Below are 19,665 nucleotides of genomic sequence, written 5' to 3' on the forward strand. Positions count from 1 at the left end.
TGTTTAAACTCATGTATCTATATATTCATCTATTCATCTATCTATCTATTTATCTATCTATCCATCCATCCATCCATCCATCCATCACTCCATCCATCCATGTATAACACAGGCCTAAAAACATTCACTTTTTCAAACAAAAACATATTTTTTTTAACAAAAAGTGGTTTAAACTCATGTATCTATATATTCATCTATTCATCTATCTATCCATCCATCCATCCATCCATCCATCACTCCATCACTCCATCCATCAATGTAACACAGGCCTAAAAAACATTCACTTTTTCAAACAAAAACATTTTTTTTAACAAAAACATTTTTTTTAACAAAAAGTTGTTTCAACTCATGTACCTATCTATCCATCCATCCATCCATCCATCCATCCATCCATCCATCCATCCATCCATCCATCCATCCATCCATCCATCCATCCATCACTCCATCCATCAATCTATCTATAGAAATAGACACTTACCTGTCAGCATTGGTGCTGTTTCAGCACTCGTGCTGATATGCACGGCAAATGCAACCATTTTGCATTGACAGGTGAACAGCTGGGGGAAAACTCAAGTTCAGTTTGCGTCAGGGCGTCTGCATGGATGCAGGGTCAAAGGCCAAAGGCCTGGCACGCTACCTCACCTAACCAGCTAAACCTACCCACCACCTGCACAAAAAAACAGAAAACAAAACCAAAAAACACTGACCACTGGCGGGACCTACACAGACCCTACCCAAAATATACCAGGATAGACCACCCCTATATAAAATAACCCTAGATACAACAGCAATTTATAAAATAGACCCCTGTTAAAAAAAAACAAATCTAAAAAATAAAGTGCAGTACCGTGTCTACACACCTGGTGGCGCTAGAGGCGCACCAAACCACCACCAGTCGACTAGCCATACATCAATTACTATATAAACCAAGTTTCGTACAGATAAAACACACCGTTGCAGATATATGGACAGTTAAGATTCGGCCAATCAGATGCCCTTTATGCAAATGAGGGTGGTTACTAATGAGGGTGAAAGTCGTTTTTACCTCCCTACCTATATGCCATTTTAACCCTAACCTAACCATAGCCTCAAACTAACCCTAAACCCAAACTAACCATTAGTCCAAAGACTACTTTCAATATTTAACACAAAACAATAAAAAAATATGAACAAACAGTCGATCAAACTCATCTATCCATCTATCCATCTATCCATCTATCCATCTATCTATCCATCCATCCATCCATCCATCCATCACTCCATCACTCCATCACTCCATCCATCCATGTATAACACAGGCCTAAAAACATTCACTTTTTCAAACAAAAACTTTTTTTTTTTTAACAAAAAGTTGTTTAAACTCATGTATCTATATATTCATCTATTCATCTATCTATCTATTTATCTATCTATCCATCCATCCATCCATCCATCCATCACTCCATCCATCCATGTATAACACAGGCCTAAAAACATTCACTTTTTCAAACAAAAACATATTTTTTTTAACAAAAAGTGGTTTAAACTCATGTATCTATATATTCATCTATTCATCTATCTATCCATCCATCCATCCATCCATCCATCACTCCATCACTCCATCCATCAATGTAACACAGGCCTAAAAAACATTCACTTTTTCAAACAAAAACATTTTTTTTAACAAAAACATTTTTTTTAACAAAAAGTTGTTTCAACTCATGTACCTATCTATCCATCCATCCATCCATCCATCCATCCATCCATCCATCCATCCATCCATCCATCCATCCATCCATCCATCACTCCATCCATCAATCTATCTATAGAAATAGTCACTTACCTGTCAGCATTGGTGCTGTTTCAGCACTCGTGCTGATATGCACGGCAAATGCAACCATTTTGCATTGACAGGTGAACAGCTGGGGGAAAACTCAAGTTCAGTTTGCGTCAGGGCGTCTGCATGGATGCAGGGTCAAAGGCCAAAGGCCTGGCACGCTACCTCACCTAACCAGCTAAACCTACCCACCACCTGCACAAAAAAACAGAAAACAAAACCAAAAAACACTGACCACTGGCGGGACCTACACAGACCCTACCCAAAATATACCAGGATAGACCACCCCTATATAAAATAACCCTAGATACAACAGCAATTTATAAAATAGACCCCTGTTAAAAAAAAACAAATCTAAAAAATAAAGTGCAGTACCGTGTCTACACACCTGGTGGCGCTAGAGGCGCACCAAACCACCACCAGTCGACTAGCCATACATCAATTACTATATAAACCAAGTTTCGTACAGATAAAACACACCGTTGCAGATATATGGACAGTTAAGATTCGGCCAATCAGATGCCCTTTATGCAAATGAGGGTGGTTACTAATGAGGGTGAAAGTCGTTTTTACCTCCCTACCTATATGCCATTTTAACCCTAACCTAACCATAGCCCCAAACTAACCCTAAACCCAAACTAACCATTAGTCCAAAGACTACTTTCAATATTTAACACAAAACAATAAAAAAATATGAACAAACAGTCGATCAAACTCATCTATCCATCTATCCATCTATCCATCTATCCATCTATCTATCCATCCATCCATCCATCACTCCATCACTCCATCACTCCATCCATCCATGTATAACACAGGCCTAAAAACATTCACTTTTTCAAACAAAAACTTTTTTTTTTTTAACAAAAAGTTGTTTAAACTCATGTATCTATATATTCATCTATTCATCTATCTATCTATTTATCTATCTATCCATCCATCCATCCATCCATCCATCACTCCATCCATCCATGTATAACACAGGCCTAAAAACATTCACTTTTTCAAACAAAAACATATTTTTTTTAACAAAAAGTGGTTTAAACTCATGTATCTATATATTCATCTATTCATCTATCTATCCATCCATCCATCCATCCATCCATCACTCCATCACTCCATCCATCAATGTAACACAGGCCTAAAAAACATTCACTTTTTCAAACAAAAACATTTTTTTTAACAAAAAGTTGTTTCAACTCATGTACCTATCTATCCATCCATCCATCCATCCATCCATCCATCCATCCATCCATCCATCCATCCATCCATCCATCCATCCATCCATCACTCCATCCATCAATCTATCTATAGAAATAGACACTTACCTGTCAGCATTGGTGCTGTTTCAGCACTCGTGCTGATATGCACGGCAAATGCAACCATTTTGCATTGACAGGTGAACAGCTGGGGGAAAACTCAAGTTCAGTTTGCGTCAGGGCGTCTGCATGGATGCAGGGTCAAAGGCCAAAGGCCTGGCACGCTACCTCACCTAACCAGCTAAACCTACCCACCACCTGCACAAAAAAACAGAAAACAAAACCAAAAAACACTGACCACTGGCGGGACCTACACAGACCCTACCCAAAATATACCAGGATAGACCACCCCTATATAAAATAACCCTAGATACAACAGCAATTTATAAAATAGACCCCTGTTAAAAAAAAACAAATCTAAAAAATAAAGTGCAGTACCGTGTCTACACACCTGGTGGCGCTAGAGGCGCACCAAACCACCACCAGTCGACTAGCCATACATCAATTACTATATAAACCAAGTTTCGTACAGATAAAACACACCGTTGCAGATATATGGACAGTTAAGATTCGGCCAATCAGATGCCCTTTATGCAAATGAGGGTGGTTACTAATGAGGGTGAAAGTCGTTTTTACCTCACTACCTATATGCCATTTTAACCCTAACCTAACCTAACCATAGCCCCAAACTAACCCTAAACCCAAACTAACCATTAGTCCAAAGACTACTTTCAATATTTAACACAAAACAATAAAAAAATATGAACAAACAGTCGATCAAACTCATCTATCCATCTATCCATCTATCCATCTATCCATCTATCTATCCATCCATCCATCCATCACTCCATCACTCCATCACTCCATCCATCCATGTATAACACAGGCCTAAAAACATTCACTTTTTCAAACAAAAACTTTTTTTTTTTTAACAAAAAGTTGTTTAAACTCATGTATCTATATATTCATCTATTCATCTATCTATCTATTTATCTATCTATCCATCCATCCATCCATCCATCCATCCATCACTCCATCACTCCATCCATCCATGTATAACACAGGCCTAAAAACATTCACTTTTTCAAACAAAAACATATTTTTTTTAACAAAAAGTGGTTTAAACTCATGTATCTATATATTCATCTATTCATCTATCTATCCATCCATCCATCCATCCATCCATCACTCCATCACTCCATCCATCAATGTAACACAGGCCTAAAAAACATTCACTTTTTCAAACAAAAACATTTTTTTTAACAAAAACATTTTTTTTAACAAAAAGTTGTTTCAACTCATGTACCTATCTATCCATCCATCCATCCATCCATCCATCCATCCATCCATCCATCCATCCATCCATCCATCCATCCATCACTCCATCCATCAATCTATCTATAGAAATAGACACTTACCTGTCAGCATTGGTGCTGTTTCAGCACTCGTGCTGATATGCACGGCAAATGCAACCATTTTGCATTGACAGGTGAACAGCTGGGGGAAAACTCAAGTTCAGTTTGCGTCAGGGCGTCTGCATGGATGCAGGGTCAAAGGCCAAAGGCCTGGCACGCTACCTCACCTAACCAGCTAAACCTACCCACCACCTGCACAAAAAAACAGAAAACAAAACCAAAAAACACTGACCACTGGCGGGACCTACACAGACCCTACCCAAAATATACCAGGATAGACCACCCCTATATAAAATAACCCTAGATACAACAGCAATTTATAAAATAGACCCCTGTTAAAAAAAAACAAATCTAAAAAATAAAGTGCAGTACCGTGTCTACACACCTGGTGGCGCTAGAGGCGCACCAAACCACCACCAGTCGACTAGCCATACATCAATTACTATATAAACCAAGTTTCGTACAGATAAAACACACCGTTGCAGATATATGGACAGTTAAGATTCGGCCAATCAGATGCCCTTTATGCAAATGAGGGTGGTTACTAATGAGGGTGAAAGTCGTTTTTACCTCCCTACCTATATGCCATTTTAACCCTAACCTAACCATAGCCTCAAACTAACCCTAAACCCAAACTAACCATTAGTCCAAAGACTACTTTCAATATTTAACACAAAACAATAAAAAAATATGAACAAACAGTCGATCAAACTCATCTATCCATCTATCCATCTATCCATCTATCCATCTATCTATCCATCCATCCATCCATCACTCCATCACTCCATCACTCCATCCATCCATGTATAACACAGGCCTAAAAACATTCACTTTTTCAAACAAAAACTTTTTTTTTTTTAACAAAAAGTTGTTTAAACTCATGTATCTATATATTCATCTATTCATCTATCTATCTATTTATCTATCTATCCATCCATCCATCCATCCATCCATCCATCACTCCATCACTCCATCCATCCATGTATAACACAGGCCTAAAAACATTCACTTTTTCAAACAAAAACATATTTTTTTTAACAAAAAGTGGTTTAAACTCATGTATCTATATATTCATCTATTCATCTATCTATCCATCCATCCATCCATCCATCCATCACTCCATCACTCCATCCATCAATGTAACACAGGCCTAAAAAACATTCACTTTTTCAAACAAAAACATTTTTTTTAACAAAAACATTTTTTTTAACAAAAAGTTGTTTCAACTCATGTACCTATCTATCCATCCATCCATCCATCCATCCATCCATCCATCCATCCATCCATCCATCCATCCATCACTCCATCCATCAATCTATCTATAGAAATAGACACTTACCTGTCAGCATTGGTGCTGTTTCAGCACTCGTGCTGATATGCACGGCAAATGCAACCATTTTGCATTGACAGGTGAACAGCTGGGGGAAAACTCAAGTTCAGTTTGCGTCAGGGCGTCTGCATGGATGCAGGGTCAAAGGCCAAAGGCCTGGCACGCTACCTCACCTAACCAGCTAAACCTACCCACCACCTGCACAAAAAAACAGAAAACAAAACCAAAAAACACTGACCACTGGCGGGACCTACACAGACCCTACCCAAAATATACCAGGATAGACCACCCCTATATAAAATAACCCTAGATACAACAGCAATTTATAAAATAGACCCCTGTTAAAAAAAAACAAATCTAAAAAATAAAGTGCAGTACCGTGTCTACACACCTGGTGGCGCTAGAGGCGCACCAAACCACCACCAGTCGACTAGCCATACATCAATTACTATATAAACCAAGTTTCGTACAGATAAAACACACCGTTGCAGATATATGGACAGTTAAGATTCGGCCAATCAGATGCCCTTTATGCAAATGAGGGTGGTTACTAATGAGGGTGAAAGTCGTTTTTACCTCCCTACCTAACCCTAACCCTAACCCTAACCCTAACTCTAACCCTAACCCTAACCCTAACCCTAACCTAACCTGATGCAGGGTCAAAGGCCAAAGGCCTGGCACGCTACCTCACCTAACCAGCTAAACCTACCCACCACCTGCACAAAAAAACAGAAAACAAAACCAAAAAACACTGACCACTGGCGGGACCTACACAGACCCTACCCAAAATATACCAGGATAGACCACCCCTATATAAAATAACCCTAGATACAACAGCAATTTATAAAATAGACCCCTGTTAAAAAAAAACAAATCTAAAAAATAAAGTGCAGTACCGTGTCTACACACCTGGTGGCGCTAGAGGCGCACCAAACCACCACCAGTCGACTAGCCATACATCAATTACTATATAAACCAAGTTTCGTACAGATAAAACACACCGTTGCAGATATATGGACAGTTAAGATTCGGCCAATCAGATGCCCTTTATGCAAATGAGGGTGGTTACTAATGAGGGTGAAAGTCGTTTTTACCTCCCTACCTATATGCCATTTTAACCCTAACCTAACCATAGCCTCAAACTAACCCTAAACCCAAACTAACCATTAGTCCAAAGACTACTTTCAATATTTAACACAAAACAATAAAAAAATATGAACAAACAGTCGATCAAACTCATCTATCCATCTATCCATCTATCCATCTATCCATCTATCTATCCATCCATCCATCCATCACTCCATCACTCCATCACTCCATCCATCCATGTATAACACAGGCCTAAAAACATTCACTTTTTCAAACAAAAACTTTTTTTTTTTTAACAAAAAGTTGTTTAAACTCATGTATCTATATATTCATCTATTCATCTATCTATCTATTTATCTATCTATCCATCCATCCATCCATCCATCCATCACTCCATCCATCCATGTATAACACAGGCCTAAAAACATTCACTTTTTCAAACAAAAACATATTTTTTTTAACAAAAAGTGGTTTAAACTCATGTATCTATATATTCATCTATTCATCTATCTATCCATCCATCCATCCATCCATCCATCACTCCATCACTCCATCCATCAATGTAACACAGGCCTAAAAAACATTCACTTTTTCAAACAAAAACATTTTTTTTAACAAAAACATTTTTTTTAACAAAAAGTTGTTTCAACTCATGTACCTATCTATCCATCCATCCATCCATCCATCCATCCATCCATCCATCCATCCATCCATCCATCCATCCATCCATCCATCCATCCATCACTCCATCCATCAATCTATCTATAGAAATAGACACTTACCTGTCAGCATTGGTGCTGTTTCAGCACTCGTGCTGATATGCACGGCAAATGCAACCATTTTGCATTGACAGGTGAACAGCTGGGGGAAAACTCAAGTTCAGTTTGCGTCAGGGCGTCTGCATGGATGCAGGGTCAAAGGCCAAAGGCCTGGCACGCTACCTCACCTAACCAGCTAAACCTACCCACCACCTGCACAAAAAAACAGAAAACAAAACCAAAAAACACTGACCACTGGCGGGACCTACACAGACCCTACCCAAAATATACCAGGATAGACCACCCCTATATAAAATAACCCTAGATACAACAGCAATTTATAAAATAGACCCCTGTTAAAAAAAAACAAATCTAAAAAATAAAGTGCAGTACCGTGTCTACACACCTGGTGGCGCTAGAGGCGCACCAAACCACCACCAGTCGACTAGCCATACATCAATTACTATATAAACCAAGTTTCGTACAGATAAAACACACCGTTGCAGATATATGGACAGTTAAGATTCGGCCAATCAGATGCCCTTTATGCAAATGAGGGTGGTTACTAATGAGGGTGAAAGTCGTTTTTACCTCCCTACCTAACCCTAACCTAACCCTAACCCTAACCCTAACCCTAACCCTAACCCTAACCCTAACCCTAACCCTAACCCTAACCCTAACCCTACCCCTGGGACTCTACCCCTGGGACTCTACCCCTGGGACTCTACCCCTGGGACTCTACCCCTGGGACTCTACCCCTGGGACTCTACCCCTGGGACTCTACCCCTGGGACTCTACCCCTGGGACTCTACCCCTGGGACTCTACCCCTGGGACTCTACCCCTGGGACTCTACCCCTGGGACTCTACCCCTGGGACTCTACCCCTGGGACTCTACCCCTGGGACTCTACCCCTGGGACTCTACCCCTGGGACTCTACCCCTGGGACTCTACCCCTGGGACTCTACCCCTGGGACTCTACCCCTGGGACTCTACCCCTGGGACTCTACCCCTGGGACTCATCCATAAAATTAAAAGACACCAAATTTATAGATTTAATTATTTGTTTTGAAACAAATTGTTAAACACTTGTAAAATAAATGAAAAATACATTACAGTCAGTCAACAGCATGAAAAATACATTACAGTCAGTCAACAGCATAAAAACAAACCATTAATATCTATACAAAATGGACAAATCCATAAAATTAAAAGACACCAAATTTATAGATTTAATTATTTGTTTTGAAACAAATTGTTAAACACTTTTAAAATAAATGAAAAATACATTACAGTCAGTCAACAGCATAAAAACAAACCATTAATATCTATACAAAATGGACAAATAAATGAGCATGAGGTACAAGTACACTTAAACAAGAATACAAAACTGTAAAAAAAAAAAAATGATGAAAAAGATATCAATAAAGAGGCAAAAGAGGATGAGTGGTGGCTCGAAGATGTGGAGCTGGAGAAAAGCAAGACCAAGGTGGGTGGGTGCTGACGGAGGGAACCACCACGGAGGAGATCACGGAAGGAACAGTAAGGGAGAACATGGCCGAAAGCCCCAGCAGGGGATGTAGGGCCAAGGCACAGTCGATGAATGGATAGGTGGACCTTTGGTGAATGGGCCAGATTGAACCAGGGGGACAACCAACTCAGATTAGGCAGAGCTGAAGACACAAGGCTTAAATGACTTTGATATGCACCTGTAGTTGATGGACTGTTGGGGTGCAAGGTTGAAAGTTGACAAATACAAATGGGCACAAAGACATAGAGAAAAATCACAAAGCAGAAAAGGGCATAATAAGACAGCCACTAAATGAAAACAAGTGCATATATATATATATATATATATATATATATATATATAAACAAACAGTAAAGGCAAATGAATTTAAACAGTACATTTCAATACAAATTACAACAGTTTTAGTAAATAGGAATGGCCGTAAAATAGTCAAATGGTTCAGATTCAAATCACTAATTCTGAAGAGCTGTGGGATAAACACCATTCAAGCTTTGTGTGGGATGTAGCTGAATGTTACTCACCCTTTTCCAGTGACAATGAAAAAGCAATGAACTAATTCCTCATATTCACACATCGTTGGTGTCAGGGTGTGCTGCAGGCAGAAGAAAATGAGGAGTCAAAAGTTCCAGTGCAAAACGTTTACTAATAATATAATTCAAACAGGTACAGACAGGCAGAAGGTTCCCACACACCTAAATACAACGGAGAACGGACCAAGACTGACTGAACTGAAGGAACTTAAATACTAACACAGATGAACACTGATTAACAGAACACAGGTGATGATGATGATGATGATGATGATGATGATTAACTAAACCCAGATGATACAGATGAACTGATAATGATGATGACATGAAGACAGGCAGACAAGTCCAATGAAAACAAACTAAACCAAACACAACTGTGTTGACAGTTGGTGTATAAAACAAGCCACAATTAGACTGGATCTCTTGTAGATCTCTAATCTTTATGTATATTTGTAATTTCATTAAAAAAACATGTAGAAAGTTAATATTTAGCTTAAATGTAATGACCCAATCAAAAGTTTCATTAACGAGTGCTGTTGGAGACACGAGAGTTTGATTGGGACATGGAAGTAAAAAAAAAAAAGCTCAATTTGTCTGGCCCACCTCTGGGCCTCATATCCTTCAATTCTGGCCCAGTTCTTGCTGGGTCCTCGGCCCAAAACTGGCCCACACATTGAAAACGGACACAAACACGGAACGTGAAAATAGAGACACCAGCCAGGGCCTGTACCATGAAGGTAGCTGAACAAACTCGGGGTAACAGGATTGGTTTTGAGTTGACAAAACCAAACCGATGCAATCAGGCTTTATTGGTACCATGATGCAGCTCATCAACTTTCTCTGTCAACTCAGGCTTTGATCCTCAAGCTATGATTACTCCACGCGCGCGTGCACATAAAAGAGTGACGTCGACACTGAACAACCAATCGCGGGTAGAGCGAGAGCGATATATTTTTCCGCGGAGGAGCAAGAGATAATCATTCAGAATTACGATGAATTTAAATATGTATTTCAAGCTCGAAACAATACGGTCTCTGCTGCCAAAGCAAGAGAAGACTGTTGGAGAAAGATTGCTGATGGTTAATGTGTAAGTTAAACAAATACGTTCTATATTTATGTAAAATTATGTATGTATATATGTATGTGTAGCCTATATGTGTAATATAGCCTATAGCCTATTTTTATAATATATATAAAAATGTGCATGTATGTAAGAAAGATTAATATTCATTGATTTTTAGATTTTTAGATGCAACCCCAACTCCAAATGTTCTTGGCAGCAGATAAAGACAAAATATAAAAATATAATTCAAAGTGGTGAGTATTTACCTCAACCTTTTATTAATTTTGTGAACATTTTATCACAAACACTTGTTTGCAGCAAACAGAAATAAAGAGTTAAATTCAGTAAACCAGAATACACTGTGGCAGAGGAGTTGGCTCTGAGTAGGCAATAAGCGACGGCCGATTATGGATGGGATTACAGGTGCTGTACAATCTGACCCTGGTGCTGGCTCCTCTAAGCAAGTAAGTATGTGCAATACATTACTACTTTTTTAAAGTTTTAAATATGGCTGACTGTATGTTCTGCATTAGAGGGAAATACAGTGTCGTTGTTGAAGCCAGCACACATACACAGTCTTTTATTTATTAGGGTGGAGGAAATGAAGACATTCTGTCTGTGTGTTCTCAGACAGTTGCTGATGTGAATGCACTGGGCTTTTTATTATGGAAAACATTTGAATGCGTGGCATAAAAAAGGGACTGGCCCTTACACATCTCTTTTATTGTAGGATTTTTCACAACCTGCCCCAGAAACTGAGGCCTCTACCCCAATGGGCTTCAGAAGAAATGTGAACAAGGTAAGGATTTAAAACCCTTGACATAAATTACAGTCAGTCCTGTGTTTGTAGGAAGTCAATGAACTTTTTGTGATTTGATGAGCCTCCAGAAAACTTGTAATGATCATGTTTGTGGTGGAATTATGTTTCAGGTGGAAACAGACTCAGTCAGGGCCCTGTACAAAAGGAGTCTTGAACAAGACTGCACACTAAAGGAGATGGACTGTGAGCTGAGGAGGCTAAAAAATAAAATAAAATAAAAAAATAACTGGAGATCAATCAGCTGGATAAAACTGATCTCAGTATGTGAACCTATTTAACCAAGTAACACTTTAGTATGAATATTTATTAATGCAACTTTCTCTTGCTCTTTCTCCCTCCCATCCCACAAAACCAATAAAACAGTTTGAGACCTATCTGCAGTTTCAATGTGCTTTTATTAAGTGTAATATTGTATGGTGATTGCATCTACATCTGCACCAGCTGGGTGGTCAAGTGTGATCGGATCAGTTTCATCGGGGAGAATCTGGTTTTGTGGTGTTTCTCGCTCCTTTCTACTGGTGGCTGAATTGTGCAGAATGGCACATGCAGCCACTATCTGTGATGCCCGCTCTGGTAACTCAAAGCGCCGAACACAGTTGAAACGTGCCTTTAGGAGGCCAAAGGTCATCTCTATCTTCACTCTGGTTTTACTGAGGGCCACATTGAAGCGGTGCTGTGGACCTGTCTGAGGGTCATGATAGGGGGTTATTGTGTAGGCTTTTCTATCTCAGTTCAAATTAACAGTGTTTTGTACTGTACAAAATTTAACTTGCTTTCCTCAAAGCGCTGACACAACACGGACTCATGGAAAATTTGTGACGTTCATGACGTTCAATACGTTCATGACCACAAGTCGTCTGCAGATGAAATGTTTAATAGATCATTGTTATATCTGTTAATGTTATTAATTTAAAGATTAATCTCACAGAAAATAATCATCTCACATATTCACATCATCTCAACCTAAACATTAGGGCTGTGATAGGACTTCCTATTAACATAATCTGCCTCATGTTCCCCTAGAGCAGTGGAGATTGGAGCAATAGACTGCATACATGTTGCAATGACTCTAGGGAATCCTATCATAAGATTAACAGAATAATAATAAAAAAGATTCAAAATAATTCTTAACATGTATTATATTGTATGGTACATTTGTGAAATTTGCTCTTAAAAAAAATACAAAAATAAAAAGTGTTCATGTGATGTCACCCTATCAATATATCTTACCGGCAATTTTATAAAAGCCCTCTTTTATGGACATGATCAATAACTGTCCGGGGAACACTATTAATGAAACTATTCATGTACTCCTGAGCGAGGACCACCTTGCAAATGGTTCGACAAATATATGTTTTCCCATAGCTTTTGTGCGTCACCCACAGTGCGGTGCAAGTATGTACCACTTGCAAAAAAACGCAATGCAATACCATTTGCGGTACAGTAAGTGCATGAATTCGACGTGTTAAATTCTTTATGTGCGGCTCAAGAAGTTCGCAAAGATAAGACATTCCTTCCGCGGAAAATCTGTATCTTTCATACAAATAACTATCAGGAAAGGCAAGGGGATTTTGTCTGGCTAAAAACTCTTTCTCTACGAAGTGCTCGTCAAACAATTTGCGCTGAGATGTCCACCGGATTTGGAAGAAAAGGTGAAGTCATTGCAACAGACACTTGGAATAAGTTACGTCACCTATATGTTTCTTTGCTCTCAGCTGATTGGTCAAACTTCAGTCTGAGATCTTGAATCCAGAACATAACCTGCCCCGGAGCAGGTTAGCCGTGCAGCGTAAGATACCATGGCAACGAACACCGATTAAAGCCAAGCTACTTTCATAGTACCTAAAACCCAGGGTTGGCGGAAACTAAACTGAAACATAGCTGGCTAGCCACCTAAACCGGCTTCATGGTACAGGCCCCAGCCACCATAGGTTTTGGCTGTGTGGAGCTGGGCCGATTGTGGTTGAGAAATGGCACATTAGGCACATTAAATTATAAAAATGCCACAATTGTCCCACTATCACGTGCAGGATCTTGCACCTATGAAGGGGTCATAGAACTTCAATATGAGTTTTAAATTCATGATTTAATATTAATGAGATTTTTATTCATGTAATGTTCTAATTCAATTTTTTTATGTTTGTAAATGCTGCGTGCGTGTCTTTGATGTGTTTTAATGCGCGTGAACGTCCAAAACGCCTTCAAACACTGGAGCGGCGCAAAGTTGCCATGGAAACGGCGCGGCTGCAACTGACAAGCGGCAAAACTCCCTCTCTCCCTCCCTCTCCCTTTCACTGCTTTCAGGTGAGTTTAGTCTCTTAAATCACACAAATAATACACACAAATGTCCTTGACACTTCTCTCACTTGTAATTGACACGCTTCTGTTGAATATTTACTTCATAGAAATGGTTTATTGTCTTCGAAAAAAATCCGTTAGCATCTCAACCGTTTTCAATAGAGGTAGGCTAACTATATAGCTTGAGATTTTGTTTATGAAAGTTTGGGCTTTTAATCACATCTTATGTGTAGATGAGATGTTTTTAATAGTTTTGTAAAGGTTTTTGCTTGGAAGTGAGCTCATTTATTTAACATAAACGAATGTGCTGTTAATCGGTGATGTCACTTACATGGAGCGCTAAAATTGGCTGAAACTAGCTCAATGGTAAACAAATATTGATAAAAAAAAAAGATCTGTGATTTTAGCAGCAACAAAATAACCCCTCTACAACAAAGGAGAAGCTCCACAACTTCAACATTTCTGGAGAAAGCTGCTGCTGGAGAAGTAGGAAACACAGGTGAACTGAGGAAGCTCATTAAATTACTTCAAATCCATTTTCTCACAATATTTTTCCTATATCATGTGATCACCATGCATCTGTTATTTTCTTATTTTCTATTTATCAAATTTACATTTATTTAATTTAAGTTTAATTTATTTTAAGAAGGTTTGTAAGTGACACTGTTGGAGCAATATGAATAAGTAAACATAAATTCTGTTATCCTAATTTAAGAAATTATTTTCTGTATATTCTGTATATTCTTCTTTCTCTTTTCTGCTGCAGCTTCTTGCCTTTAATAAATCTGGCAAGCGGTTTGCTGTGTTCTTAGACCCCTCCATGCTGATGGCCTGCACAATAGCAGGGTTGGAGTTGGAGCAACATCTCTAAGGCACTGTGAACCCTATGACTTGTAAGTAAAACTTCCAACTAAAGTGAAACATACAGTATTGGTGTTGGTGGACAAATTCAGCATTATGGACGTGACATTTGCAGTCAAAACAATTTTTTATGTTAATGTGAAAAATTGGGTACTTTTAGCAATACAACAGGTGAATTATGTATATGATGTATATTACGATGTTATGATGGCGGGTCCTGAAGTAATTTTGAAATGTCTTAAATAATGTTCTCCTAATAAAAGGCCTTAAAGGATTAGTTCACTTTAAAATGAAAATTAGGCCATGCAAAGTTTTTCCTGGCTCAAAACAAGACGGAGGTGGTAAAATGGCGATCATTTGCTGATCGTATTTTAATAGTAAGATAGTTAGATTTTTTTTTACATTTTAAAGATAAATTCATTAATCTAGAGCACTTTGAAAGTTCAAAATTAAGAGCTCCAACCCATGTTCAGCGTGCAAATTGAACAAAGGAAGTCTGTTTATTGACTTGAACCTGATCTTTAACTAGACTCATGCGCTAGAGATGTGCAGATCTGCTCTAACATCACCCGAATCCGCTGTTAAAAATTAATCATCCACACGGCAATCGCTCAAACCTATGATATTCTCTGATTTAGATATCTGCACCTGATCATCACATTACAATTATTCAAAGTCTCTGTGTTAAGCATGATGGTATGGTGCCATATCACACTGAAGTAGGCTGCTTTAAAATTAAAATGTATTTAAAATAAAAGTTAGGGTTAGAGTTAGGGTTAGGCCTTCTTTTGGCAAAATTACATTTCCTTAAAAGCCTAAGCAGAGGCTTTACTCGCTTCAAACTTAAATTGTCAATGTTTCATTACATCACTGTTGGAAAACACTCTTATCAGAATATTTTTTTCTACCTTAATAAAGGGCATTTTCCCAGTAATTTTATTAAATGTATGCTTCATCTTTCATTTCAAATTCTTAAATCTGATCAATAAATTCAATTAGAATAATAGGACACTATATGGCTGAATAAAGTCTGTATCATTAAATGGTAACTTGTCTTTCTGTTGTTATTTTGTAGATGTTTGTTGTAACTAGGCTTAAATGTAATTCAAGATACGTTAGTAAAACCATGGTTAAACTGTGGTAATACAACCAATTTATGGTACATGAACCATGGTTTAAAAAAAAATCATAAGGGATATATATTTTCAAGTGGAACCCAGATTCGGGCCAGTACCGGCTAATCATACAATTTATGTTGCCGTGATTATGGCCCTAAAAGTATTATGAAAAGTACAAAATAAAGCAGGAAAGAATCATCAAAAAAAAACTGTTGCACTCCATATATTTAGCACATTTAGCATAACATTGCAACTAGCTAATTTTGCACACAAATTGGTAATTTGCACTTTATATAATTGTACCTTCTTAGTAAACTGCCTTTTTATATTGTATTAACCGTCTTTGTTATATAATTTTTTATATGTTAATTGCCATTGTTATGTAATTTTAACTCTGTTATGTACTTTTAATTGTGTAGGACTACAGATGGAAATTAGCATAGTGCTAAATCTGGTGCAGCCATCTTTTTAATGTAACTGCACATTGTCCTGATATAAATAAACTAAACTAAATCATTAATAAAGAGAACAAAAAAAAAACACTTAATCCAGAGTTTCTGACAGGAATTACACGTGTGGAAACTACCGGCGAAGAACATTACAAACGACCGCCGCGGCTAGCAAAGTGAAGTCACGCTAAAGAGGAGTCACAATCTGGCAGGGAGTCGACATCTTTCTTTTTACAGTCTTTGGTCGAAATTCGGCCATCGTTGTCCCACATCTTTTTGGCTACCTGGGACTGTTATTTCTGCATATATGTGAGTTTTGATTTGTATTAATGTTACCTGTCGTGTTTTGCGCAGGCGCATCTGTTGAGCTGCTGCGGGCGTTTCTCTCAGATAGCATAGCGATAATAAATCGCTATGCTAGTTTAGAGTGTAATATCCCATATGAAAAAAAACCTGCATGGTTCATATATAGCAACCATATATCTTCCTTACTTAAATCAGCCAGAATTACCTTCTGTGTTTCATATAAGGCCAATACATGTCCTATACAAAATCAGACCGATAATGGCCCATTTCATACTAAATAGCACACATATAACTTATAGGGGATTTTTGCGTCATATATGAATACTGTTAAAAGACTTATATGCGTTTTACATGACAAAAGTATGCAAATGTGTATGGTATTAGTAGAAATATATAAAATTCATATATTAATCATTTAAAGTTCTTATATTGAATCATATGCTATTCAAATTAAAGTCATATAGAATTTATACACATTTTGTGTCATTTGTTTATATGTTTCATACAGATTTCATGTTTTGATGACCAACATCTGATTCACTTATATGCAGTTGGCAAATTTTTAAAGGGATACTCCACTTTAAAATGAGAATTCTGTCATCATATACTCACCCTCATGTTGTTTCAATCCTTTATGAATTTCTTTCTTCTGCTGAACAGAAAGGAAGATATTTAGAAGAATGTCAGTAACCAGACAGTTTCTGGTCTCATTGACTTCCATAGTATATTTTTTTCCTAATATGGAAGTCAATGGGACCAGAAACTGTCTGGTTACTGACATTCTTCTAAATATCTTCCTTTCTGTTCAGCAGAAAAAAGAAATTCATACAGGTTTGAAACAACATGAGGGTGAATATATGATGACAAACCTTTATGAAGACTGTTAATTTTCCTACAGGATTTGAAAGAGCAGTTATAAAGCAATGACATTGTGAGACCGTGTATTTACATTATTTGTGAACTGTCTGGGCCTGTTGTTTGTGAACAAATCATAACATATTATTGCAAATGAACAAAGTTGAGTCAAATATGTTTCTAGAACAGTGATTAAAATGTTGAAAATTGGCTGGAATATGTGACATGAACTCTGGTGGTGATGCACTCTAAAAACTTTTAATATGATTTACTCAATTTTTTGGTTAAACATTTTTACACTTAGAATTGATTAGATTTTTAAGCAGTGAAATCAATTACATACACTGTATTAACTGAGTAAATGTAAGTGAAACAAATTAAATAGATCTGAGTAACTGCATTTGGTACATTAACAAATAAAATTGAATAGAAATAATTGGGGGGGAAACATTTAAAAACAAATATTTATGAGTAATATTAACTGTGTTTATATGCCAGTAATATTAACTTTTTTATTTCCTCTAAACCGTTGTAAAAATATTCCATACAACCACCGGTATAACTACATGACATAGGCCTTTATTGTCGATGAGTAGCCTACAGCAATATAGCATATTTTATACTATTTTTAACACATATACAATATTGCCTAGCAGCTACATTTAAACTCATGTAAGAAACATTTGTAAAAGTAAAGTAAAAATTAAACATTTAGGCCTAAACATTCAAGTAATTCAAGTGTAATCAACCGGTCTGTTATCCAGTATCCACCGGATCAGCGCTGATTCCCATCCCGGAGATGGACTCGCCACTGCGGGGTATCCTCTAACTTTACACCGCCGTCCTGCGTCACTCACAGCCGAAAGATACTGCGACGCGACTGACTCCATAACCTGCCAATAAACAAACAGTGCACAGTTCTGAGGACAGTTTATCACCCAAATTAGTTATATTCTTTATCTTTAGGAATATAGTTGTGTGTTTTTTATGCAAGGCGTTACAATCACGCGAAAAGGCAGGCGCGAGTCGACACTCGTTTAACTCGTTTAAGGTGAGTAACATTGCGTCTCTGTATGTTCTTTCGCATTAAATAAAATGATTTAAAGCACATTAATGATTATACAGATACAATAAAACATACACACACCTGAATTTCACAGAGGAAATGCACCAATTCTGCGCCGCTGAGAAGAGAAGAGGAGAACTGTTCTGCTGGACTGGAGACTGGAGAGAGTTCAAACAGCGCGCGCTCACTCAACCGTTGAGCTGTCGTCACGTCAGAGGGTGGGGGAGGGGTGCATTGTTTTAATTGAGTAAACTTAATCAATTTCTTATGCGTGTTAAATATTAATAATATTGATTTTATTTAAGTAATATTTGTGGTTCTTGAAACAGATCAGTTTAATTATCCATTCTCAAATATGGTGATGGAAATTTCACAAATATATTAGCTAAGTGTATTTTAAATAAATAATTGGTTAGTCAAATACTACATTATTTTAGTGAAAAACTTCTTTTTATTAACTGTAAATTTCAGACAAAATTAATTGTTGGAGTTTTAGTCAATTATTTCGGCATGTTCAACTCAAACTATCAAGTAAATGATATTCAGCGATTTTATTAAGTGAATAAAGTTAATTATTGCTGTGATATTTACTAAGCCACTGAATTATAATTTTTTTGTTGATTTTTTAGAATTTATTTTTTATTTTACCCATAAGAATCACTTCGACATTTAGGAAAGTTTTATGTTTGTAGGTTAAGAATAGAACTACATGTTGTATACCATAGTACTGTGATAAAGTTTAGAGAAATTGTCACAAATGAAAATGAAAACAGGTGATGCAGGATTTAAAATGAAAACTATTTATATGTGAAATATGCAACTGTATCTTGTAGAACACACTCTAATAAATGTGTGCTTGTGTGTGTAGTTTAAATGTTGTGTTTAATCTAAGGCTGATTACAGTATATACAGTAACCATGATTGACTACAGGCATAGGCCTCGACTTAGGACAAGATAATAATAATAATAATAATAATTCATTACATTTATATAGCGCTTTTCTCGGCACTCAAAGCGCTTAAGATAAGAACAAGCATGAGTGAAGTACAGCCTTATACTGACTGGTAAACTGCACTGTGTTTTATACATGTCTATGCTGGAC

General features: G+C 37.4%; 1 long non-coding RNA gene across 1 annotated transcript; it reads left to right on the plus strand.

Moving 5' to 3' along the window:
• The first annotated feature begins 10,452 nt into the window (after positions 1-10,452).
• On the plus strand, positions 10,453-12,022 carry LOC309509934. The gene is made up of 3 exons (XR_014210122.1): positions 10,453-11,253; positions 11,520-11,588; positions 11,720-12,022. It is a non-coding gene; the product is annotated as an uncharacterized lncRNA (long non-coding RNA).
• The last annotated feature ends 7,643 nt before the right edge of the window (positions 12,023-19,665 follow it).

Source organism: Leuciscus leuciscus, assembly GCF_965113295.1.
Source record: "Leuciscus leuciscus genome assembly, chromosome: 11".
Taxonomy (NCBI): domain Eukaryota; kingdom Metazoa; phylum Chordata; class Actinopteri; order Cypriniformes; family Leuciscidae; genus Leuciscus; species Leuciscus leuciscus.